At 37.6% G+C, this 27,666-nt stretch overlaps 1 protein-coding gene across 1 annotated transcript in view; it reads left to right on the top strand.

Moving 5' to 3' along the window:
• COL19A1 (collagen type XIX alpha 1 chain) overlaps positions 1–27,666 on the top strand; it is a 351,927-nt gene that overhangs the window by 55,778 nt on the left and 268,483 nt on the right. The window lies entirely within an intron of this gene.

Here is a 27,666-nt window from a genome sequence, read left to right as displayed (position 1 = left end):
CAAGAATGTTGTCTATGTCCTAAAGTACCTTAAAATATATTTGTTTAACTAGAAAATCACATTTAAATATTTATTACTCTGGTTTTATAGCTGTTGCAAATATTTTATCTGACAGAAATTCACTGGAAAGAGTCTCACTGTTGCCTGTTTGTAGTGAATTTATTTAACAAATATGGTTGTATTATATTACCATCATAAAAGCAATATAATCTGTAATATTCTTTTGTAGAAAATGTGATATTCAAATAAATAAAATTATTAAAATACCTACTGTAATGTACAGTTAAGTATGCTTTATTAATCCAGAATTTTCTGCATCCAATCATTTGTATTTCTTAATTTTCAGATGACATAGCTCAAATTTTCGTAGGCCAGCCTAGAATAAAATATGCATTTAGACATAGTGTTGATTTTATGTATGAAGTTCAGCCTTTTGCCTTTGATGGGTGCTTCTAAAGATGTGATAGGAGAAATGGAAAATGCTTACGAGAAAATATCCTTCCTATCTCTTTGATAACTCATAAACTCTTGGTTTCCACTCAAGTGAATATTGAAGAGCAACAACACTGAATCCATTTCCTGTTATTCTGTTGCTTTTTATTTTTAATGTAAAAAATATATCTGTGACACATCATATATTGTCTCGATACATAAATGCTAGGCTAATGAGAAAGATCCAAACAGTCAATCCTAAAGGAAATCAGTCCTGAATATTCATTGGAAGGCCTAATGCTGAAGCTGAAACTCCAATACTTTGGCCACCTGATGCGAAGAACTGACACATTTGAAAAGACCCTGATGCTGGGAAAGACTGAAGGCAGGAGAAGGGGACCCCAGAGGATGAGATGCTTGGATGGCATCACAGATGCAATGGACATGAGTTTGAGCAAGCTCTGGGAGTTGGTGTTGGACAGGGAGGCCTTGCATGCTGCAGTCCATGTGGTCACAGAGTTGAACACGACTGAGCAACTGAACTGAACTGAATGAGAATGATTGAGGGAAGGAGGAGAAGGGGGAGACAGAGGATGAGATGGTTGAATGGCATCATTGATTCAATGGCCATGAGTTTGAGCAAATTTCAGGAGATAGTGAAGGACAGGGAAGCCTAACATGCTGCAGTGCATGGGGTCACAAGGTGTCAGACACGACTGAGTGATTGAACACAGACAATGAGAATGATGGGCATTTCTGTAGTAGTATTTTATTGATTTATTTCTCATATGTTGATTTAAATTTTATATTTAACTGATAACAAAAGTTAGAAATTAACTATTTTTATATTTGGTTCAGTTCAGTCCATTCACTCAGTCGTGTCCAACTCTTTGCAACCCCGTGAATTAGATAGAGTACACCAGGCCTCCCTGTCCATCACCAACTCAAGGAGTCCACTCAAACTCATGTGCATTGAGTCGGTGATGCCATCCAGCCATCTCATCCTCTGTTGTCCCCTTTCCCTCCTGCCCCCAATCCCTTCCAGCATCAGGGTCTTTTCAAATGATTCAACTCTTCGCATGAGATGGCCAAAGTATTGGAATTTCAACCTCAGCATCAGTCTTTCCAGAGAACACCAGGATTGATCTCCTTTAGGATGGACTGGTTGGATCTCTTTGCCATCCAAGGGACTCTCAAGAGTCTTCTCCAACACCACAGTTCAAAAGCATCAATTCTTTGGCGCTCAGCTTTCTTCACAGTCCAACTCTCATATCCATACATGACCACTGGAAAAACCATAGCCTTGACTAGATGGACCTTTGTTGGCAAAGTAATGTCTCTGCTTTTTAATATGCTACCTAGGTTGGTCATAACTTTCCTTCCAAAGAGTAAGTGTCTTTTAATTTCATGGCTGCAATCACCATCTGCAGTGATTTTGGAGCCCCCCAAAATAAAGTCTGACACTGTTTCCACTATTTCCCCATCTATTTCCCCTGAAGTGATGGAACCAGATGCCATGATCTTGGTTTTCTGAATGTTGAGCTTTAAATCAACTTTTTCACTCTCCTCTTTCACTTTCATCAAGAGGCTTTTGAGTTCCTCTTCACTTCCTGCCATAAGGGTGGTGTCATCTGCATATCTGAGCTTATTGATATTTCTCCTGGCAATCTTGATTCCAGCTTGTACTTCTTCCAGCTCAGCGTTTCTCGTGATGTACTCTGCATCTAAGTTAAATAAGCAGGGTGACAATATACAGCCTTGACGTACTCCTTTTCCTATTTGGAACCAGTCTGTTGTTCCATGTCCAGTTCTAACTGTTGCTTCCTGACCTGCATACAGGTTTCTCAAGAGGCAGGTCAGGTGGTCTGGTATTCCCACCTCTTGAAGAATTTTCCACAGTTTATGTGATCCAAACAGTCAAAGGCTTTAGCATAGTCAATAAAGCAGAAATAGATGTTTTTCTGGAACTCTCTTTTTCGATGATCCAGCGGATGTTGGCAATTTGATCTCTGGTTCCTCTGCCTTTTCTAAAACCAGCTTGAACATTTTTATATTAGTACCACAAATAATTGATTTTGCCTGCCTATCAGTTCAGTTCAGTTCAGTTCAGTCTCTCAGTCATGTAAAACTCTCTGTGACCCCATGGACTATAGCACGCCAAGCCTCCCCGTCCAACACCAACTCCCAGAGTTTACTCTAACTCATGACCATTGAGTGGGTGATGCCATCCAACCATCTCATCCTCTGTCGTCCCCTTCTCCTCCCGCCTTCTGTCTTTCCCAGCATCAGGGTCTTTTCCAATGAGTCAGTTCTTCGCATCAGGTGGACAAAGTATTGGAGTTTCAGCCTCAGCATCAGTCCTTCCAATGAATATTCAGCACTGATTTCCTTTAGGATGGACTGGTTGGATCTCCTTGCAGTCCAAGGGACTCTCAAGAGTCTTCTCCAACACCACAGGTCAAAAACATCAATTCTTCAGCGCTCAATTTTCTTTATAGTCCAACTCTCACATCCATACATGACTATTGGAAAAGCCATAGCCTTGACTAGGTGAACCTTTGTTGGCAAAGTAATGTTTTGCTTTTTAACATGCTATCTAGGTTGGTCATCACTTTTCTTTCAAGGAGCAAGCATCTTTCAATGCAGTCACCATCTGCAGTGATTTTGGAGCTCAAGAAAATAAAGTCTGTCACTGTTTCCACTGTTTTGCCATCTATTTGCCATGATGGGACCAGATGCCATGATCTTAATTTTCTGGTTTCTGGATGTTGAGTTTTAAGCCAACTTTTTCACTCTCCTCTTTCACTTTCATCAAGAGGCTTTTTGGTTCCTCTTCACTATCTGCCATAAGGGTGGTATCATCTGCATATCTGAGGTTATTGATATTTCTTCCAGCAATCTTGATTCCAGCTTGTGCTTCATCCAGTCCAGCATTTCTCATGATGTGCTCTGCATATAAGTTAAACAAGCAAGGTGACAATATACAGCCTTGACGTACTCCTTTCCCAATTTGGAACCAGTCTGTTGTTCCATATCCAGTTCTAACTGTTGCTTCCTGACCTGCATGCAGATTTCTCAGGAGGCAGGTCAGGTGGTCTAGTATTCCCATCTCTTTAAGAATTTTCATTCTCTCTAAAAAATGACAGTACTTTTTTACATAGTCTCGTGTGGTTATCAATTTTAGCTAAATACTGAAACCAGAACAACTGGAAAAAGCAGATCAGAGTTGAAATGTATTTGTAACATCTCACCATTAAAGCTTTCTTGGCCATTATGCCTAGTATTCAAACTAGAGCAAGAATGTTAAATACTGTTATTAATAAGTATAGTACTTGCCTATCATCACTTTAAAGCAACTGTCAACGTGTCTTCTCATTTCCTATGAATTTTTTCTTGGTTCCTCTTGTAGAATCTAATGAACATGTTGGATGTTGGACAATGGTTTCATTTACCTTGGTAACATGTAACATTTCTGCAACTTTTAGGAAGGGCTTACTTATTTAATTTGACAGCTGACTTGAAAAATGAGCAGAACAGATGGAGCAGAATAAAACTATGATTTCAAAATACACAGCAATTTATCTGTGGCCAATGCCAATTGGTATGAGAGCAACCATGCCAATTTTCAATTAGCCGTGGCAGCAGGCAGTGGGGAAGTGTAATGATAATCCCACAGCCAAGCTGGAGGCTTAACATTAGTCTCCACTGATCACATATCATTTTTTTCATTCTTTACAGGGCCAGTGAATAACTCTAGATTATATCAAATATGTTGCTGTATATTTTAATAGTGGTTATAGAAAAAGTAAAATATCAAAAAAGCAAGATATGAAAAAGAGAAGAATAACCATCCGGGGCTTTCTATTTCATGACTATTAGTCTTTTAAAACATTATTTTTAATAACTGCTTAATATTTCACTGTTTAGATATATAATATTTTATTTGACCAATGCCTTGTTGGAAATATATCCTTCCTGTTTGTATTTTTTTAGATTGCTTCAGCTAGTACATGTAATGCAGAACCAACATACTTTGACAGGCATCTTTAAGTATATCTCTTGTTCTTTCTTCAGATTAGATTTCTGGAACGGGAATTATTTGGTTGATGAATATGCAAAATTTTAAGATTCTTGGTACATGTACTCAAATTACTTTCACCAGAGCTTTATTCAGTCCGTTTACAAACTAGCTTTAAGTATTACATTTTTCAATTTTTAGTCGACAAACAGTATTTCCCTTTACCTTTTTATTTCTTTAATGACATCAGATTAAGCACTTACACATACAACAATTCTACATCAGATATATTATGAATATTGTTTTCATCATAAGGTTTGCCTTTAGTATTTACTGTTAATTGATATACAGAAATTCTAGATTTTTTGATGGTGTTTCTTTTCTAATTCTTTAATTCCTCCCATGCTTTCAAGAAATCGATTAAATACTCACTCACATTTCCTTCTAGTTTTCCTTTTACACATTGTAACTCTTTCTTCCACCTAAAATGTATTTTGGTGACTTTACTGAGATGAAAATGAAACAAATTTTCCTTCAAAACCTGTCTGATAATAATTTCCTTACACATTTGTTCATGATGCTTTCTTTTCCAAATACTAATTCTTACATACTAAGATCATGTTAAGGGTATCTATCTGTTAACTGCTATATTTCTGCCACATTACTTTAACTTTTATGATGCATTTTAACACTGCAAACAAAGGAGCTTCCTATGTAGCCCAAGCAGTAAAGAATCTGCTTGCAATGCAGGAGACGTGGGTTTGATCCCTCGGTCAGGAAGATCCCTTGGCGATAGCGCATAGCAACCCACTCCAGTATTCTTGCCTGGAGAATCCCCATGGACAGAGGAGCCTGGTGGGGTACAGTTCATGGGGTCATAGAGAGTCAGACATGACTGTGGAACTAACACACTGCAAACAGAGTTTCATTACTCTTCTTTTAAAATGTTTTTTTTTTTCCACCCATTTATAGAGCTACTTGCTACATGTTTAAATTTGGGTGGTTACCCACTCTTTGATTTCCTTATCCTTGAACAGAGAATGATAATAATACTTATTTTATTGGTGTCAAACTTAAATTTTGTTATCATCAAAAGATCCTAATCAGTGCCTGGCATAGAGTAAGATGTTGAAAAAAATGTTTGCTTTTATTTTTGTCTTCTTTATGAATTTAATTTTGTTCTCCTAGTTCCAAAATATAACTATTGGCAATTTTATTGGTTTTATTTTAACTACACACATTGTTTTGGGATAGAGCAGAGTGTGCTGAGCCTCAGAGGATTTGGTTGGCATCAGGAACTAAAGAGCCATTAAGACCCAGGATACTTCTTCCTCCACTTTCTTCTCTGGCTGCACAATCTCTCCTTTTGTGTGAAGTTGCTCTGCTCTCCTGCTCGTCTTACAGCCTGACTCTGCTTGCTCGTTGGTACACTTAGTATTAGATGGGAGAGTGGCAGCCTGTTCCCCGGCTTGCACTTCTGCATTAGCCCATGCCAATCACGCACTGCTGTCACTGGGTCTCATGCCCATATTCTGAGTATGGAGACTGTAGGTGATGCACGTCTGGTTCCATCACTTGAGTCAGGAAAGCCCTGCATCCAGCTTACGGAGAGCGCACAGAATTTTCAAGACAGGGTGTAAGGTGAGAAGAGCGTAATATGCAGTCATGGGACTGAGTATTGCTGACCTAGGGGAAAGCTCTTGATTTTTGTATCTTTATTTACTCTCTAGTCACTTTACCCAATTCTCTTATTGATTCTAGTTGATCATTTTATTAATTCTATTAATTTTTCCACTGAAAGCAATGGGCTGTATGTGACAGTGTCATAGAGAATACGTATTTTAGCTTCTTTATTCCAATTGTTTTGATTCCCTTCATGTTTCATGTCTTTCCGTAGACTGGTGAAAAAGGCAGGATGCAAAGAGTACATGTAGGCTGAATACTTAGGAGATTCTGCAGTAGCCAAGCAAGAGATAATTGCAGCTAGTAATTTTTCTCGAGGTGGAGAGAAGTAGACTGATTTCAAGTATAACTTGGAGAGAGCTCCAGCTGATTTTGGTGATATGAGAATGAGAAAGAAGGTGGTGGTGGTAAGAGATTATTGTCACATTCTGGCCATTGTATGTTGGAAAATGAACAAATTTGGGTGATGGTTTATACCATGAGTTTGAGGTGTGTAAATGCATCTAATGAAATCTGAGCCTGGCATTCAGAAAAAGGAAAATCTGTACTCCAGTTGAAAATGGGAGGTGATAGGCTGTAGAAATGGGATTGCATAAGGAAAGGAGTTGGAAGTCGAAGTGCTATGCTTGTGAACCAAGAAGCTTAAACATCCAGAAGTTGAGTGGAGGAAGAACAGCATGGGGAAGATGCATCTGGGGAAGTACAGGGAAAATCAGCAAAATATGTTGCCACATAGAAAAAAAGTGTTTAGATGTTCAAAATGTTGCTTAGCGGTCATATCGGACCATAATACAGTAAGTTCCCCACAAACGAACCTTCAAGTTGTGCACTTTCAAAGGTGTGAACACGCATCCCGCCCGTGTCAGATGTGTGTGAAACTGCAGCTTACCCTCCGTCTCCTATTGCTGAGGGTCCCTCAGCTCTGCCCTCATCACATTCTCTCCACCTTCCAGTCAGTATCTCTTCTTACCTGTCCACTCAGTGCCAGCCCCTGTATGCCAGTCACTGGGCTGGCTGCACTACCGTACTTTTCAAGGCATTGTACTCTAAGATTAAAGATGCCTTATTTTTTGTGTCTTTTGTTTTTTACATATTATTTGTGTGAAGAGTCTTATAAATCAATTACAGTACACTATTATATAGCCAATTGGGTTAGTTGGGTCCCTAGCATAACTTTGTTGGACTTACAAATGTATTGGACTTATGATCATGCCCTCAGAATGGAACTCATTCATACGTAGGGGACTGTAATGTATCTATAACTAATATTTATTGACCATTTACTATACATGGGCATTTTTCTTCTATGAGCTTCATAAAACTTATTGCCTCATTTAATCCTCCCAACAGCTCTCTGCTGTTATTATCCCCATTCTGCAGATGAGAAAACGGGGCAGAACGTAGAGGAGACACCAGAGCTCTAACTCACTGCTTCCCTAGATGAGCATGTGAAATCGTCCCTATAGGGCACTGGTGACTTCAGGGGAAAAATAAGGACTGACTTCAAGTGCAGTTTGTTGAAGAATAAGTCACAGGTAGAAAAGTGAAGAGGACGTGCACAAAACCCTCTTGAGAACTGTCTGCCAAGGGGGCACAGCAGTAGCTGAGGGGTGTGGATTATGGAAGGAGAAACTTTAATGCACCAGGATCCAAACAAAGCATGAGAACTTGAGAGGGAAATATGCTTGATGAAGACGGAACCCAGAAGAATAGTACGGACCAAGCTCACTCATGCTGACAGCTGTAAATGAAGAATAGTGGACTTATGCCAATAATAATATAATATCTAAGAAATTCCCGTGAAAATCAAGAAGAAAAAGATAGCACCATTATTATGTAACAGTGTTCTGAAATCTTCAGCAAATGTTGATTTCCCTTCCAAATTTGACTCTATCCATTTCTCTCCATAGCCTCCAATTCCAATGAAGTGTAATCCTATTTTATCAGCCCCTGGCTAATCTTCTCTTTTCACTCTGGCTCTCCTCTCATCCATCCCCTGATCATAGAGTCAGATCTTACAAGGCTACTCATGGGCCCTTTGTGCTTGAAATATTTAGTTGCTTCTCATTAAGTTAAAAATCCCAAATTCCTGTGGTTGTTTCTCATCGCTCATTCACTCCTCTTTTCTCCTTCTGCTCCAGCCACTGACCTGGTTTCAGTTCTTTGAACTCGCCGACCTTCCTTCTGCCTCAGAACTGTCCATTGCAACACTCTTTTACTTATCACATCCTTGAAGTCGCTTTCTCAGGGTAGGCTTTATTGATATTCCAGTGAAAATCAGCTCCTCTTATGTCATTTTTCATTATACCTTGGATATTACACTTCACCCTTATACCACATAAATTTACTCACGTGGGTTTGTTTTTTTTTCCTTTCTATTTTCCCCAGTAGAACAGTAGCTTCATAAGAGAAAGACCATGTCTGTTTACATCTTTATCTCAGACAACCAACGTAATGCTGAGTACATAGAAGAATTCAGCTGGTTAATTCAGTGCTGGAGGAGAGTAGTGTAGACAAGGCTTGGTGTTTCCTTTCAACCTTCTGAAGTATTAATAATGGTTCTTTTGATTTATTCAGGTCAGTATGAAACCTTACCTCTTCAGATTTTATCCACTGAATTTGTGAAGTGGATATAAAAGTTAGTTATGGCAGAAAGTGAACAGGAGCTAAAAAGCCTCTCGATGAAAGTGAAAGAGGAGAGCGAAAAAGTTGGCTTAAAGCTCAACATTCAGAAAACAAAGATCATGGCATCCGGTCCCATCACTTCATGGGAAATAGATGGGGAAACAGTGGAAACAGTGTCAGACTTATTTTGGGGGGCTCCAAAATCACTGCAGATGGTGACCGCAGCCATGAAATTAAAAGACGCTTACTCCTTGAAGAAGAGTTATGACCAACCTAGATAGTATATTCAAAAGCAGAGACATTACTTTGCTGACTAAGGTCTGTCTAGTCAAGGCTATGGTTTTTCCTGTGGTCATGTATGGATGTGAGAGTTGGACTGTGAAGAAGGCTGAGCACCGAAGAATTGATGCTTTTGAACTGTGGTGTTGGAAAAGACTCTTGAGAGTCCCTTGGACTGCAAGGAGATCCAACCAGTCCATTCTGAAGGAGATCAGCCCTGGGATTTCTTTGGAAGAAATGATGCTAAAGCTGAAGCTCCAGTACTTTGGCCACCTCATGGGAAGAGTTGACTCATTGGAAAAGACTCTGATGCTGGGAGGGATTGGGGGCAGGAGAAGAAGGGGACGACCAAGGATGAGATGGCTGGATGGCATCACAGACTTGATGGACGTGAGTCTAAGTGAACTCCGGGAGATCGTGATGGACAGGGAGGCCTGGCATGCTGCGATTCATGGGGTTGCAAAGAGTCGGACACGACTGAGTAACTGAATTGAACTGAACTGAACTGAAACTTAAAATTCTGTTTTTTATGGTATTTGTTTTTCAAAGATGTCACTTATATGTGGAGTCTAAAGTATGACACAAATGAACTTATTGATGAAATTGAAACAGGCTCAGAGATGTAGAAAACAGGCCTGTGCTTGCCAAAGCGGTGGGTAGGGGAAGGGTTAGCTAGGGAGATTAGGATTAGGCAGCTGCAAACTGTTGTGTGTCGAATGGATAAACAACAAGGTCCTACTGTATAGGATAAGTAACTATTTTCTGTGATGAACCATAATGGAAAAGAATATGAAAAAGGGTATATGTATATACATATATATATATACATATACATATATATATATGTATACTTATATATGACAGAATCAGTTTGCTATACCCCAGAAACTAACACAGCATTGTAAATCAACTGTACTTCAATAAAATAAATTAAAAAAAGAAATTGTGTTTCAAAAAAGACAGTAGATAAAACATGGCTATATTTAGTAGTATACTAAAATGTGCAGAGAAGGAATCAGTTAACACAGGTCCATTTTTCACTCCTTGCCTTTGGCAGCCACTGTTTAGCTCCTTATTCTAAAATGACAAAATAATACAGTTCTTTTAATACCAGTGTCTTTTTAACTTTGTGGTGGTGTTAAGGGTGGTCTGTTGAGTCTGGTGTCATAATTTTTAGTTGCAATTACAGTGGAATTCTGGAACTGTTAATAACAGTGACCTTAGGTTGGTTTTGCAAGGGAATTTATTTAATAACTATTTTGTGTAATTTAAGGACAAAGAAATATGGAAATTTAGGGCACATAATGAAAGAGAGTAGACAAGCCACAATCCTGGTTTATATGATGATTGAGACAACTTGACTTTGGATAGTTTTTCGCATTAGTAGGAGCTGAGCATTCTGAAGGGGTGGTTTACTGTTTGAAGTTTGCTTTTGTTTTGACCTTTATTCCAGTTATCTTGTTTCTTCATTCCTGGCTCCGGTGCTGGCTCAGGCATCCATTCCTCTGCTGTAGCCCTCCCCTTCCCTTGCTCAGGGTCACCCTCTGCATAGATTCAGTCTCCTCCACTCTCCCCAGCTCCTTTTCCCACAACATCTCCATAATCTTGCCGCCTCTCCAGCTTTCTTTCCCACCTCTTCTGCTTTCATTTCATCCAAGCCTGAGTCTCTTTTCCAGTTCCTTTCTTTCCATTTTTATTTCAGGTAGCTCTGAGAAGGGAAGATAAATTTTAATATAAACGTATAAATTCATGAACTGGTGACTTGAGTATTTTGTGGATTCAGTAACAAGGTAAACATCTGCCATGTAGGTCTCCTCCCATATGAGAGCATTCCTTAATCAAACTAGGTGTTAAATTAAGAGGAAGGTAACAGAGATTTTAGTATATAAGAAACATGTGGTTTTTATAAATTAGAAAAATAAATGGACTTAAAAATTAATCTGGCAATTGCTTCTGCTTAATATAATCATCAAATATTCAAAATGTCTCACTGTTTGCACTGAATCTCAGTTAATAAATATACCTCATTAATTACATCTCTTTGTTGGAGGTGATTCCAGATGGTAGGGAAATAATTAATTCAATGTCACCAAATATTACATGACAGGTGCATCATTTTTATTTAGAACCCAGTGGCATCTGAGCTTCTCTCACAGTCAATGTAAAAGCAATTTGCTGTATAGTCTTCACTGAACAAGTGTCCTGCCAGCCTGACGTAGCAGAATTCCACTGCGCAGAAAGCAGAGGTTTCAAGCAGCTGCTGTCTTAGTGGACATTGTACAAACAACTGCCTATGTAACAAATTATTGCCTGGGCTTATGATCATCTATTGCTTCTGAGTTTAATATCTTAAAGAATTTAGTTTCAGTGTTTATTTTGCTTGCTAATCTTCACAGTCTTTTTCTAGGACATTAAAGTAACTCCCATCACCCGTTCTAATAACAATAGAGGATGAATGAGAGAAGCTACAGAAAGCAATCAATACTGGCTTTGTCTTTTCTGTGTTCTTCCTTGATGTTCTTCATGTTCTGCTGCAAATCATACCGTGAGATCAAAAATGATGACAAAATGGTAAAGCATGAATGCTTTGGGCAAGCATTTTGTGGAATGCCATTTTAAGTCACACTTGTCCCATCCTGGGGTGGACTCTGGCAATGCAGATGGCGTCACCCACTGGCTGGGTTCCGGGGCTCACAGGTAGTGGTCCTTCCTACTATTTAAGGTGTATTTGTGTGTATTCATGGGGCTGGGTCCTGGTGAAAACTGAGGGCCAAGTCCCTGAATAGCACCCAGTAGACAGAGGTCAAACCAAGGTCTCTTCCTTCTAGGGGAAACTCAGTCTTTGTTTGGATTTTGACAACTTCCAGGCTCTGCTCACTAATGGTAATAACAGACAATTCTAAGTTCTTAAGTCAAAAGGTATTCCCTGTTATTTTAATCAGTTTATCCCAGTTTGACCAATTTATGCCCTTAGCATTCTCAGATTGTTCTTCAAGAGACTGACAGGCTTTTGAAGAATTGACAATGGTGTACGCCTTCTCCTAAACACTCTATGTCAGGATGTCAAGTTTTTCTTTCATACCTCATGGTTCCATAAGCCCTCATAGCCTTCGCCTTGTGATGCTGTGGCTTATCAGGGTACTGTTGCTGTGATGCTTACAAGTTGACAAGCTCTTCCGATGTATGTGTGGAGTGGGTAATACAGGCTGTAAAACAGAGTGAAGGAACATGGGTTTAGTGTGGGTGAGTCCTAATCCTGGCTCCATCTCTAGCTGATTGCATGGCTGTTTCAGAATCTCATCTGCTAAAGAAGAGGATGAGGCAAGATTACCTCTAAGAACCACAAATGTATGGAGCTAGAATGAATCTCAAAATAGAAAATATCTGTACTATTGTCAGGCAATCGTAATTGTGATACTGTACTATGGCTTGCCTCAAAGTGTAAGCATTTATATGTGCTTTTATTTTGGGGTTTCCCCCTGATTTTCCTACTTTTAAACTTTAACTCTTGATTCTGACATCTATTTCAATTCAATAGTCACTTTTCAACTTTGTAATTTTGTAATTTCAGCCATTAATTTTGCATACATAAATTCTGAGTTTTTGAGTAACTGATATAAATATTGAATAAGACGAGGCCTGGTGCACAGCTCTGTAGCACTCTCTTGGAGTACTCTTTCTATGACAACTAAACATAAATGGATATAAAATTGGTTTATTTAAGCACTTACCTCACTGCAGTATAACCCACATTTATCTGATATCCCAAGAAATTATGTTAAATGTCTTACTGAATGAAATACACCAACCTTTTTTTCTTAATTTAAATTTATTTATTTTAATTGGAGGCTAATTATTTTACAATACTGTATTGGTTTTGCCATACATCAACATGAATCCACCATGGGTGTACACGTGGTCCCCATCCTGAACCCCCTTCCCACCTTCCTCCCCATACCATCCCTCTGGGTCATCCCCGTGCACCAGCCCCAAGCATCCTGTATTCTGCATCAAACCTGGACTGGCGATTCGTTTCTTATATGATATTATACATGTTTCAATGCCATTCTCCCAAATCATCCCACGTGTGCCATGAGCAGGGACAGGCTCAGTGTGGCTTAAGTCAAAATCCTGAAATAAACCAATCTTCTAACATTGAATAATTTCTGTTTCTCAGTTCAGTTCAATCGCTCAGTCATCTCTGACTCTGTGACCCCATGGACTCTGCACGCCAGGCCTTCCTGTCCATCACCAACTCCTGGAATTTACCGAAACTCACATCCGTTGAGTCGGTGATGCCATCCAGCCATCTCATCCTCTGTCGTCCCCTTCTCCTCCTGCCCTCAATCCCTCCCAGCATCAGGGTCTTTTCCAATGAGTCAGCTCTTCCCATCAGGTGGCCAAAGTATTGGAATTTCAGCTTCAGCATCAGTCCTTCCAATGAATGTTCAGGACTGATCTCCTTTAGGATGGACTGGTTGGATCTCCTTGCAGTCCAAGGGAATCTCAAGAGTCTCCTCCAGCACCACAATTCAAAAGCATCAGTTTTTCGGTGCTCATCTTTCTTTATCGTCCAACTCTCACATCCATACATGACTACCAGAAAGACCATAGCTTTGACTAGACAGACCTTTGTTGGCAAAGTAATGTCTCTGCTTTTTAATATGCTGTCTAGATTGGTCATAGCTTTTCCTCCAAGGAGCAAGCATCTTTTAATTTCATGGCTGCGGTAACCATCTGCAGTGATTTTGGAACCCCACCCACAAAAAAATCTGTCATTGTTTCCATTGTTTCGCCATCTATTTGCCATGAAGTGATGGGACCATATGCGATGATCTTAGTTTTTTGAATGTTGAGTTTTAAGCCAACCTTTTCACTCTCCTCTTTCACTTTCATCAAGAGGCTCTTTAGTTCTTCTTCACTTTCTGCCATAAGGGTGTGTCTTCTGCATATATGAGGTTGTTGATATTTCTCCCAGCAATCTTGATTCCAGCTTGTGCTTCATCCACTGGCATTTCACATGGTGTGCTCTGCATAGAAATTAAATAAGCAGGGTGACAATATACAATCTTGACATACTCCCTTCCTGATTTGGAACCAGCCTGTTGTTCCACGTCCAGTTCTAACTGTTGCTTCTTGGCCTGCATACAGATTTCTCGGGAGGCAAATCAGGTGGTCTGTTATTCCCATCTCTTGAATTTTCTACAGTTTGTTGTGATCCACATAGTCAAAGCCTTTGGTGTAGTCAATAAAGCAGAAATAGATGTTTTTCTGGAACTCTCTTGCTTTTTCAGTGATTCAGCGGATGTTGGCAATTTGATCTCTGGTTCCTCTGCCTTTTTAAAATCCAGCTTGAACATCTGGAAGTTCATGGTTCATGGTTTTTGTTTCTAGATATGATATATCTTCTGATAATCATCTTATTCTTTACTAAGAGCATAAAACCAATTTTGTTAATAACTAATTCTAGAATTTTGCCAAGAATCAATATTCATCTTTTCATTATTCACTGATATTTTTAAAATGAGGAAATATTGTTAGATCTACATTTTTTTTTCTTTTTCCCAGATTCTCAAAAATTCATGTCAGTGGCTTATTCCCATGAGCTGTTAGTTTTCTGTCGTCAGTCTATCTTCTTGTACCTTAATGTCAGTCTTGGTCTCAAGGGTAGTTGTTTAGAATCAATGAATTAAAAAGCCTTCAATTTATTTTCAAAGTAATTTGATGGTAACTGGAACCCAACTTGATACTTGTTTCCTTCAAAACACATGCTAGATTTTAGACCACATTTGTTTGTTCAGTTGTCCATGTACTTGATTGTATATAATCTATTGTATTCTGGACACTGTGTTCAGTACTAGTACAACAGATAAAAGAGAACACATATTCAGAGAGCATATGTGAAGTACTGGATGGTCTGTATAGGATGCTGTGGAAGGAAGAGAATGGAGAGAAAACTCTGCCTGGCAGACAGAAAGGAGCTTGGGAAGGCTCACTAATGAGTCTTAATGCATACGTAGGAGTTCTCCAGAACAAGGGAGAGGAAAATGGAATAGTCCACTTATAAAGAATAAGAGTACATCATGAGAAATGCTGGGCTGGAGGAAGCACAAGCTGGAATCAAGATTGCCGGGAGAAATATCAATAACCTCAGATATGCCGATGACACCCTTATGACAGAAAGTGAAGAGGCACTAAAGAGCCTCTTGATGAAAGTGGAAGATGAGAGTGAAAAAGCTGGCTTAAAGCTCAGCATTCAGAAAATGAAGATCATGGCATTCGGTCCCAACACTTCATGGGAAATAGATGGGGAAACAGTGGAAACAGTGCCTGACTTTATTTTGGGGCGCTCCAAAATCACTGCAGATGGTGACTGCAGCCATGAAATTAAAAGATGCTTACTCCTTGGAAGGAAAGTTATGACCAACCTAGACAGCATATTTAAAAGCAGAGACATTACTTTGCCAACAAATGTCCATCTAGTCAAGGCTATGGTTTTTCCAGTGGTCATGTATGAATGTGAGAGTTGGACTATAAAGAAAACTGAGCACCAAAGAATTGACGCTTCTGAACTGTGGTGTTGGAGAAGACTCTTGAGAGTCCCTTGGACTGCAAGGAGATCCAACCAGTCCATCCTAAAGGAGATCAGTCCTAGGTGTTCATTGGAAGGACTGATGTTGAAGCTGAAACTCCAATACTTTGGCCACCTGATGTGAAGAGCTGACTCATTGGAAAAGACCCTGATGCTGGGAAAGATTGAGGGCAGGAGGAGAATGGTACAACAGAGGATAAGATGGCTGGATGGCATCACTGACTCGATGGATATGGGTTTGGGTAGACTCCGGGAGTTGGTGATGGACAGGGAGGCCTGGAGTGCTGCGGTTCAAGGGGTCGCAAAGAGTTGGACACGACTGAGCAAATGAACTGAACTGAACTGAAGTAAACTGAAAGGGCAAGAGTGGAGCAAATAATATCAGTTGAATGGGGAACCAGACAAAGTGTATTGTATCAAAAAAAAAAAGAGGGAGAGAGAGAGAGAGAAGAAAAGCAAGGACCTCCAGAAGGAAAAAACAAAACAAACAAACAAAAAAAAAAGAACTTAGGAAAAAAGAAAAACTGACCAAAGCACAGCTTCAGGCAGAGCACTCGAGCAGGAGAATTGTCAGCAGAGACTAGCAAGAGACTCCCTCTGAGTGGCCAGTTCAGCTCGCTCTTACCTGGTGGGAGCACTGCCTGATCCCACGCAGGCAGTCAGTACAGTGGGGAGCCTTGCTGTTCTTAGAGAACCTTCCCTCCAGAACACCCGTCTGAAGGCCAGTGTCCCTATGAAAGACTCAGGCTGGATTTATTAAGACTAGTTCAGCCTTTTGCTTGGCATGTCCCAGGAATTTCTGAAGCTCTCTAATTTCTTTATTCTTGCCATTTATAAAAACTAACAGTTTTAGCCTAAGAGGAACAATGGATTTGACCTGTAGTCTAGGTTTATTCTGCTGTTTGTGGTTCTGAGGCTATTTAAGTTAGCTTATCCTTTATTCTATTAAAGAAAGAAAAGGTCATGAAATTTTGCCACTTCTTTTATGAGTCAAATGAGTTTTTAGCCTTTGAACATAAAGTCTAAGGGGTGAATTCCCATGCTAACAAATAGCCATGGTCCTCTTTATAGACAAAGCCAATTACTGATCTAAATTTCAGTGATTAACTAACCAGATGTTGAGACTTTTCTTGTAATCTCCCTCCTAAAATTGTCACTAGGCCCCTCAGGAATTCTCTGCATGTCACTTCTGATCACTGTGTGAGTCAGCATGTCACCTCTGATCACTGTGTGAGTCAGCATGTCACCTCTGATCACTGTGTGAGTCAGCATGTCACCTCTGATCACTGTGTGAGTAAGTAGGTCTTGCTGCTGCCCTTCCCTCTTTTGGTTCTTGAGAAGAAGAGGAAGAAATTTCAGGTCTAATGTGAGCTGGCTCCTGCAGGTTTCTCTGTATTTCCATTCCCTTAGACTGATTGCTGGGAGTGAGAGACAGCCAGAGAAACAAAGGGGGAGAGTCAGTTATCCAATAAACAGTCATTTTGTATGTTCATAGAATGTTTAGTAAAAATTATGATTCCTTGGGAGAAAAACAAGTTTAAAAGGCAGACATTTTGAAAGATACATTCCTGGATATAAACAATAATGAATTAGGAGATGAAGAAAAACACTCTTAAATATAACCCTTGGGCCAAAGAGTTAGTAAAAAAGATAATTCATAGAAATTAATGAACAGGAAAATACTTTATATCAAAATTATGAAACATGAAAAAGCTATACTATGGGTGAAAATATACAAGGCAAAACATGTTTAAGTATAAAGGAGAAAATATAAAAATAAAGAGAACAAACTTTTATAAAAAATGAGAGCAACAAATCAAAATAAAACAGCAGAAGAAATTAATAAGTATAATTGTTAAAATTAATAAAACAATTTTTATTGACATATAGTTGATTTACAATATTATATTAGTTTCAGGTGTACAATATAGTGGTTCAGTAATTTTATTTATTATATACCAGTAAAAAGTTATTAAAAGATAATAATTCCTTGTGCTATACAGTATATCACTGTTGCTTATCTAATTTATACATAGTAATTTGTATCTGTTAATCCCATACCTATAACCTGTCCCTCTCTCTGCCCCTCTCCCTGCTTGTAACAGCTGGCTTGTTTTCTATATCTGTGAGTCTTGTGTTTTGCTATATATATTCATTTATATTATTTTTTTTAGATTCCATGTGTAAGTGATATAAGGTATAAGATGCAAATACTTATATATCTGGCAACTTATTTCACTAAGTATAATGTCTTCTAGGACTGTACACACTGCTGCAAATGGCAGAATTTAATCCCAACAGAACTTTTTTTTTAACTGCTAAAAGGATAAACAAATCCAAAATCCAGTTTAATAAAATGACCAATAAAATAAATAAATAAAATTAAGTTAGGAAATAGAAAATTTGAAAAAAGAAATGAGACAAATTGGAAATAAGAAAGAAAATTTATAGATATAAATTTGACGGTAGATACCATATGGACTAAAAAAATTCTGAGAGACTACTATATGTAATTCTAAACAAAGGATTTTTATGACCTGGAAAAATGTATGATTTTCTCCCCAAAATACAAAAAATATATCAAGAATAGTTGGAAATTATGACTTCACTAATTGTGTGGAAGAAATTGAAGAGATGATTTAAGATCTACCATTGAAATAAGGACAAGGACTAATTTACTTCTTAGCAGGGTTTATTTAGCTCATGTTATTCAAGCTATTTTAAACCAAAGAAAAGGTGGACAGAATTTAAGAGGTCAGCACAATTTTAATAACAAGCCTAATAAAAAATCTATAACAATTTTATTTATGAGTATACTATAGATACATATTTTAAAACTAAAATGCTAGAAAATAGAATTCAACAATTCAATAAAGGAAAGTTCAATACTAGAAAGTCTGGGGTGATTCAATTTAAGGGATTTTATCAACATACTACATGATATCAACCACATAAAGTGTAAAAATTATGTGAGCATATAGATAGATACAGAATCTTTGGATAATACATAATAATGCAATAATCATTCATAATCAAATCTCCAAGTAAAATAGGAATTGATGGAATATTTTTACTAAACTCCAACAGCAAAAAAATAAATAAAATCGGGAAAACTATATTAGAAATTCAACAAGCAAAGTTAAGATCAAAGGAGTTAAATTGTCATCACCATTGTATCACAAGAAAATAAAATAACTTGTATGCTTTGGAAAGACTTTCCTGGTGGCTCAGATAGGAAAAAAATCCACTTGCAATGCAGGAGGCCTGGGTTTGATCCCTGGGTTGGAAAGATTCCCAGGAGGAAGGCATGGTAACCCACTCCAGTATTCTTGCCTGAAGAATCCCCATGGACAGAGGAGCCTGGTGGGCTGGAGTCCATGCTGTCGAAACAGTAGGACATGACTACAGAGCACAGCACAGCACACATACTTTGGAGAAAAGAGATGAACCTCTACCTTTTTTACTAAAATCTGGATTGCATATGTAGAAAGCCTAAGAGACTTTGGTGGGAAAAAATTTTTCGATTTCTAAGAGATTTGGGTAATTGGTTAGATATCAGAGATATATTGAAAAAACAATAGATTTTCTTCATCTTAACTACAAACATTCACAAGGGTAAGTAGGAAATATTCTATTAATATAAGTTGTAAATGAAGTAAGAATTGGGGAATTTTGATTAAGAAAGGAATATGGTATATACAAAGAAAAAGCATATGAAGAAGACCTAATTTCCTTAAAAGTTTAAGTATTAAAAGTTCAGTAATTCAAAGTCAATATGTAAACTTGATGCAATACAAATAAAAATGCTGAGATGTTTTAAAGTTGTATTTGTTTTGAAATTGGATAAGATTGCTTAAAATTTATAAGGCCAAATAAATACCTAGAAATAGTAAAAAAAGAAAAAAAAATTAAGAACAATAGTAAGGGTAGACTTGCTCTGCCAGACATTATAACATTCTATAAATTACCATAATAAAATAAATGTTGTAATATGTAGTAAAATATAGGTGGAACAAAACTGAGCATTTAGAAATTAACCTCTGATTTTATGAGAATTTAATAAATACTGTATTTCGGTTCAGTAGAAATGGATGGATTATTCCACAGATGTGTTGGTACCACTGACTCTACACATGAAAAATATCTTATACCCCATACAAAAATAAATTCCAGATGGACCAAATTCCAGATGGAACATTTTTATGGAAAAATCAGAACAAAAGAGTAAATATTTTGCATTTGTACAATCTAAGGACAAGGATATATTTACCATGATTGTGAAGCCAAAAACTGTAAAGTAAATGACAAATACATTAGATAAAAATTAAACATTTCAATGGTGAAGGATTGTAGTCAAAATCAATTAGAAAATAATTATTCTGGTAATGTTGTAATTAAAAGGCAACCTGTTAACACATTAACTTTTCAGAAAGTTTTTATAAATGGATGAGATCAGATGAACAGTTTCATTTTCAAAAGTGAAGAAAATACATTAACAGGTTGTTGAGTAAAGAGAAAACTCAAAATATTAACAAACATATAAAAGGCTCAGATTCGCTAGTAGTCAGTATGTAATTTAAAGCAATTTTGAGTTATGACTTTACACGATAGCCTGGCACCTGTTGCTGGATGTGATTCAAAGACAAAGGCATTCCCATACATTGCTAGTGGTATGTTTAGAGCTGCAGACTCTTTTGGAAAACAATTTGGCAACATCTATTTTAAAAGACATTTAATGCTTAATGTTAAGACTCTGATCTAGGTGAAGTATACTGTATGTATGATGTTTATTGCAGTGTAATTTGTTGTGGTAGAAAGGTGGAAACAGAATAATCATTAATAAGAAATCACTTGAACAAATTATGGTACATTTGTATCAGAGAATATTATGGAACTATTGAAGAGAATATATTAGGACTGTACTGGGTAATCTAAATTGATTTATAGAAAGCAATGTTCCATATCCTGGCTATTATAAACAGTGCTGCGATGAACACTGGGGTACACGTGTCTCTTTCAATTCTGGTTTCCTCGGAGTGTATGCCCAGCAGTGGGTCATAAGGCAGTTCTTGCTGGGTCATAAGGCAGTTCTATTTCCAGGTTTTTAAGGAATCTCCACACTGTTCTCCATAGTGGCTGTACTAGTTTGCATTCCCACCAACAGTGTAAGAGGGTTCCCTTTTCTCCACACCCTCTCCAGCATTATACAGAGTGAAGTAAGCCAGAAAGAAAAACACCAATACAGTATATCAATGCATGTATATGGAATTTAGAAAGATGGTAATGATAACCCTGTATGCAAGACAGCAAAAGAGACACAGATGTATAGAACAGTCTTTTGGAGTCTGTGGGAGAGGGAGAGGGTGGGATGATTTGGGAGAATGGCATTGAAACATGTATAATATCATATATGAAACGAATTGCCAGTCCAGGTTCGATGCATGATACTGGATGCTTGGGGCTGGTGCACTGGGATGACCTAGAGGGATGGTACAGGGAGGGAAGGTGGAGGGGGGTTCAGGACGGGGAACATGTGTATACCTGTGGCGGATTCATGTTGATGTATGGCAAAACCAATACAATATTGTAAAGTAAAAAAAATTAAAAAATAAAATCTAAAAAAAAAAAGAAAAAGAAAGCAATGTTGGGGGAGAAAATAAGATGCAGAAAATGTGTATATTATAAACAATTTTAAGGCAAAAAGACATATGACATTCATAGTGTGTGTGTAATCCCTTGTGTGTATGTGTGTGTGTGTGTGTGTGTGTGTGTGTATCTAGCAATGATTATATGAGTTTGGATGGAAAGTTTGGAAGGTTACCTACAAAGTTGATAGCAAAGATTCAGAGAAGGAATAAAAACAAAAAAGTGTGGGAAAAGGAATGTTATTTATTGTTATACTTCATTATTTACATTATATATGTATACTTTATATTTTAAAATATTTTATATCTGAGACATTTTGTATTTATAAATTTAATATATCATACTTATAAATTTTATACTCATAACATATATGTATAAATATTTACCTATTATATAAATTTACAGATACATATATTTTTGAGAATATTTCAAATATTTTATACAACATTTTTAAATCTAAAATATATTTTATGTGATCATGTTTAGTAATTTATATAAAATTTCCATATGTTTTAGGTTATTTTTAAATTTCTTAAATTTTATTTATTTTTTAATTGAAGATAATTGCTTTAGAGAATTTTGTTGTTTTCTGTCAAGCCTCAACATGAATCAACCATAGGTATACATATGACCCCTCCCTCTTGAAGCTCCCTCCCATCTCCCTTCCCATCCCATACCCCTACGTTGATACAGAGCCTGTTTGAATTTTGAGTTCCCTGAAACATACAGCAAATTCCCTGTCTATTTTACATATGGTAATGTAAGTTTTCATGTTACTCTCTCCATACATCTCACCCTCTCCTCCCCTCTCCCCATGTCCATAAGTCTGTTCTCTATGTCTGTTTCTCTATTGCTGCCCTGAAAATAAATTCTTTGGTACCGTCTTTCTAGATTCCATATATATGCATTAGTATATGATATTTTTCTTTCTCTTTCTGACTTACTTCACTCTGTATGATAGGCTCTAGGTTCATCTACCTCATTAGAATTGACTTGAATGTGTTTCTTATTATGGCTGAGTAATACTTCATTGGGTATATGTACCACAACTTTTTTTTTTTAATTTTTACTTTATTTTACTTTACAATACTGCATTGGGTTTGCCATACATTGACATGAATCCACCACAGGTGTACACAGCTCCCAATCCTGAATCCCCCTCCCACCTCCCACCCCATATCATCTGTCTGGATCATCCCTGTGCACCAGCCCCAAGCATCCTGTATCCTGCATTGAACATAGACTGGCACTTCGTTTCTTACATGATAGTATACATGTTTCAATGCCATTCTCCCAAATCATCCCACCCTCTCCCTCTCCCTCAGAGTCCAAAAGTTTGTTATATACATCTGTGTCTCTTTTGCTGTCTTGCATAAAGGGTCAACATTACCATCTTTCTAAATTCCGTATATATGTGTCAGTATACTGTATTGGTGTTTTTCTTTCTGGCTTACTTCACTCTGTATAATCGGCTCCAGTTTCATCCATCTCATTAGAACTGATCCAAATGTATTATTTTTAATGGCTGAGTAATACTCCATTGTGTATATGTACCACAGCTTTCTTATCCATTCATCTGCTGATGGACATCTAGGTTGTTTCCATGTCCTGGCTATTATAAACAGTGCTGCGATGAACATTGGGGTACATGTGTCTGTTTCAATTCTGGTTTCCTTGGTGTGTATGCCCAGCAGTGGTATTGCTGGGCCATAAGGCAGCTCTATTTGCAATTTTTTAAGGAATCTCCATACTGTTTTCCATAGTGGCTGTACTAGTTTGCATTCCCACCAACAGTGTAAGAGGGTTCCCTTTTCTCCACATCCTCTCCAGCATTTATTGCTTGTAGACTTTTGGATCACAGCCATTCTGACTGGTGTAAAATGGTACCTCATTGTGGTCTTGATTTGCATGTCTCTGATAATAAGTGATGTTGAGCATCTTTTCATGTGTTTGTTAGCCATCCATATGTCTTCTTTGGAGAAATGCCTGTTTAGTTCTTCAGCCCATTTTTTGATTGGGTCGTTTATTTTTCTGGAATTGAGCTGCATAAGGTGCTTGTATATTTTTGAGATTAGTTGTTTGTCAGTTGCTTTATTTGCTATTGTTTTCTCCCATTCAGAAGGCTGTCTTTTCACCTAACTTATAGTTTCCTTTGTTGTGTAGAAGCTTTTAATTGTAATTAGATCCCATTTGTTTATTTTTGCTTTTATTTCCAGTATTCTGGGAGGTGGATCATAGAGGATCCTGCTGTGATTTATGTCGGAGAGTGTTTTGCCTATGTTCTCCACTAGGAGTTTTATAGTTTCTGGTCTTACGTTTAGATCTTTAATCCATTTTGAGTTTATTTTTATGTGTGGTGTTAGAAAGTGATCTAGTTTCATTCTTTTACAAGTGGTTGACCAGTTTTCCCAGCACCACTTGTTGAAGAGATTGTCTTTACTCCATTGTATATTCTTGCCTCCCTTGTCGAAGATAAGGTGTCCACAGGTGTGTGGATTTATCTCTGGGCTTTCTATTTTGTTCCATTGATCTATATTTCTGTCTTTGTGCCAGTACCATACTGTCTTGATGACTGTGGCTTTGTAGTAGAGCCTGAAGTCAGGCAAGTTGATTCCTCCAGTTCCATTCTTCTTTCTCAAGATTGCTTTGGCTATTCGAGGTTTTTTGTATTTCCATACAAATCTTGAAATTATTTGTTCTAGTTCTGTGAAAAATACCTTCTTTATCCATTCATCTGTCGATGGACATCTAGGTGGTTTCCATGTTCTAGCTATTGTAAATTGTGCTGCATGAACATTAGGGTACATGTATGGTTTTCAATTTTTATTTCCTCAGGGTATATGCCTAGGAGTGAGTTTGCTGGGTTATATGGTGATTTTATTCCTAGTTTTTAAAGGAATCTCCATACCATCTTCCATAGTGGCTGTATCAATTTACATTCCTACTAACAGTGTAAGAGCATTCCCTTTTCTCCACACCCTCTTCAGCATTTATTGTTTGTAGACTGTTTGATGATGGCCATTCTGACTAGGGGCTTCCCTGATAACTCAGTTGGTAAAGAACCTGCCTGCAATGCAGGAGACCCCAGTTCAATTCCTAGGTTGGAAAGATGCCCTGGAGAAGGGAAAGACTACCCACTCCAGTATTCTGGCCTGGAGAGTTCCAGGGACTATACAGTCCATGGGGTTGCAAAGAGTCAGACATGACTGAGCCACTTTCACTTTAACTTTGACTTGATTCTGACTAGTGTGAAGTGATAATCTTATTGTAGTTTTGATTTGCATTTTTCTAATAATGAGTGATGTTGAGCATCTTTTCATGTGTTTGCTAACCATCTGTATGTCTTCTTTGGAGAAATGCCTGTTTAGGTTTTTTTCTCGCTCTTTGATTGGGTTGTTTGTTTTTCTGGTATTGAGTTGGATGAGCTGCTTGTGTAGATTGGAAATTAATCCTTTGTCAATTGTTTCATTTGCTATTATTTTCTCCCATTCTGAGGGTTGTCTTTTCACCTTACTTATAGTTTCCTGTGCTGTACAAAAGCTTTTAAGTTTAATCAGGTCCCCCTTGTTTACTTTTATTTTTATTTCCATCACTCTAGGAGGTGGGTCATAGAGGGTCTTGCTTTGATTTATGTCATCGAGTGTTCTGCCTGTTTTCCTCTAAGAGTTTTATAGTTTCTGGTCCTACATTTAGGTCTTTAATCCACTTGTGTTTATCCTTGTGTATGGTGTTAGGAAGTGTTCTAATTCATTCTTTTACATGTAGCGCCCCAGTTTCTCCAGCACCACTTATTGAAAAGGGTGTCTTTGCCCCACTGTGTAGTCTTGCTTTCTTTGTCAAAATTAAGGTACCCATAGGTGTGTGGATGTATTTCTGGACTTTCTATCTTGTTCCACTGGTCTATATCTCTGTTTGTGTGCCAGTACCATACTGTCTTGATGACTGTAGCTTTGTAGTATAATCTGAAGTCAGGAAGTTTGATTCTTCCAGCTCCATTCTTCTTTCTCAAGACTGCTTTGGCTATGTGGGGTCTTTCGTGTTTCCATATGAACTGTGAATTTTTGGTTTCACTTCTATGAAAAATGCCATTGGTAATTTGATAGGGATTGCATTGAATCTGTTGATTGCATTTGGTAGTGTAGTCATTTTCACAATATTGATTCTTCCTGCCTAGGAACATGGAACATCTCTCCATCTGTTTATGTCATCTTTGATGTCTGTCATCAGTATCTTATACTTTTCTGTATACAGTTCTTTTGTGTCCTTAGGTAGATTTATTCCTAGATATTTTATTCTTTTTGTTGCAACAGTGAATGGGATTGATTCCTTTATTTCTTTTTCTGATTTTTCATTGTTAGTATATAGGAATGCAAGTGATTTCTGTATATTGATTTTGTATTCTGAGACTTTGCTAAATTCACTGATTAGCTCTAGTAATTTTCTGATACTGTCTTTATGGTTTTCTATGCATAGTGTCATGCCATCTGCAAACAGTGCAAAAATGCTGCTGTGATGTTATCTGAGACCATCCTAAAACCTTTTCATAAGACATTGATAATTTTCTTCACTTTAAAGAAAGAGTTATTGCAAATACAATAACCAAATTAAGAGCTTCATTTAAGAGCTGGTAGCACTTAAGGGTAATTGATTGTTTTTTAGACTTAGTCTGTATAAGTATCAGTACAAAAAGTCTCCCTACCTGAGGAGTTAGGGTCAAAATATAAAATATACATCAAACATGCCTTTTAGGGAAGAGATTCTTTTTTTCCCCTGGGCATTTTATACTTGAAAAAGAGTTTCTCACTATTGAAATTCTGACAGTACAAGGTTAAATGTTATATTTAACCTGAGTTTTATTGCGTGGGGTGGTCTTGGATTCTTTTGCTTTCTGATTCCACTTGTAACAGGTTCTAACTTTCAGCAGAAGAGAGTCCAAGTGAATCAGTGGCGAAGGACTAACGCCAGACATGGAAGCATAACAATCACTTCTTTACTGTTTCCTCTGAGTAGAAACACCCATCCAGACATCCAGTTCCATGATGCAATGCGAGTTCAGCATTGTTAGAAAAGAAGATGAGGATGAGAGAAGACACAGAGACTTTGCAGTTAGGTCTGTTGGAGAGAGAGCTTAATCCAAAAAAGCCAGGACCACTGGAAAGTGAGTGAAGACGATGGGAAGTGGAGACACACAGGGACCCTGGAACCTGTGTTCCTTCACCATCACTGAGCGTCTTCAAAAGTTCCTGAAACATTTCTTTGTCCTCAGAATTGTAATAATTTACTTTATTTCAAAAATTTCACTTAAAAATATCTTCTGGGAGTCTTTGAAAGTTCAGGTCATTTAAAATGCATGTTATTAATTTTACCAGGTTAACAGCCTTTATAGTCTAGCAGTATGTCTAGTATATATCAGGGGACATCTTAAACACATATTATCATAAAATGTATATTTAAGGGCTTTCCACTTATATAAATTGAATTTAATAAATTGTAACAACTACAGTGGGGATATTAGGGTCTTTGTAAAAACACAGTTCAGGGTCTTGCTAAAACATATTTTCTCTTGGTGTCATATTCTATTTAGAGAATTTGTTCTAGTAACCAAGAGCTTGAATGTGTTTGTCTTGCTGAGTTAAAAATAAAAATTGAAATGTAAGATTTTTTTTCAGTGATGCAGTCTAAGTCAAGAAGAAATCAAATTTTGCAAACAACTGTAATGTTTTTAGTTTCAAATCACATACAGAGAAAAGGGTCAATTGAAAATAATAGCTGTCAGTAAAAGTTTTATTATTATGTATAAAAAAGTCTTCCTTCTGTGTGTCAGAAATGTGAAGGTATCTGTGTTTCAGGTTAACCTGAGGTTATTCATTGTTACTTATCATTGGGTATATTTAATGAAATCACTGAGTGTAAATTATATGCAGTGTTTTTCAGAATGTGATCCTCAGACCACCTGTATCAGGGCCTCCTGGGTACTTAAAATGCCTGCTTCTAAGTCCCAAGCTAGGTCTACTGGGTCAAAAGTCTAGGCATATGCCTTGCAATTTGCATTTTAATCAGTTCCCTCACAGATTCTTGCACATTAAGAAAAATTTGAGAGCAGCAGTTATTTTAATCTACAAACCTATAATGTAGTCCAACCCTGGAGTCCTATCTGGACTGAACCCTGCTACCTGCACATGCACTCGGACCTCAGAGTGTATTCTATCACGCCTTAAACATTCTTCACAGGATACATATCATGTTGATTCTTAAAAATCAAAAGACACCACTCCAGAGGTGTCCACTCAAGCCCTAAGGATGTTCAGCGATGGCACTGACTCTCATCTATAACATACCACTGGACCCACCAACATCAGACACAATGAGCAAAACCTCTGCTGTGTTGTCT

Source organism: Oryx dammah, unplaced genomic scaffold, assembly GCF_014754425.2.
Source record: "Oryx dammah isolate SB20612 unplaced genomic scaffold, SCBI_Odam_1.1 HiC_scaffold_19, whole genome shotgun sequence".
NCBI classification, from domain to species: Eukaryota; Metazoa; Chordata; class Mammalia; order Artiodactyla; family Bovidae; genus Oryx; species Oryx dammah.
Note: the sequence above shows the minus strand (reverse complement) of the source record. Positions and strands in the feature narration are given on the sequence as shown.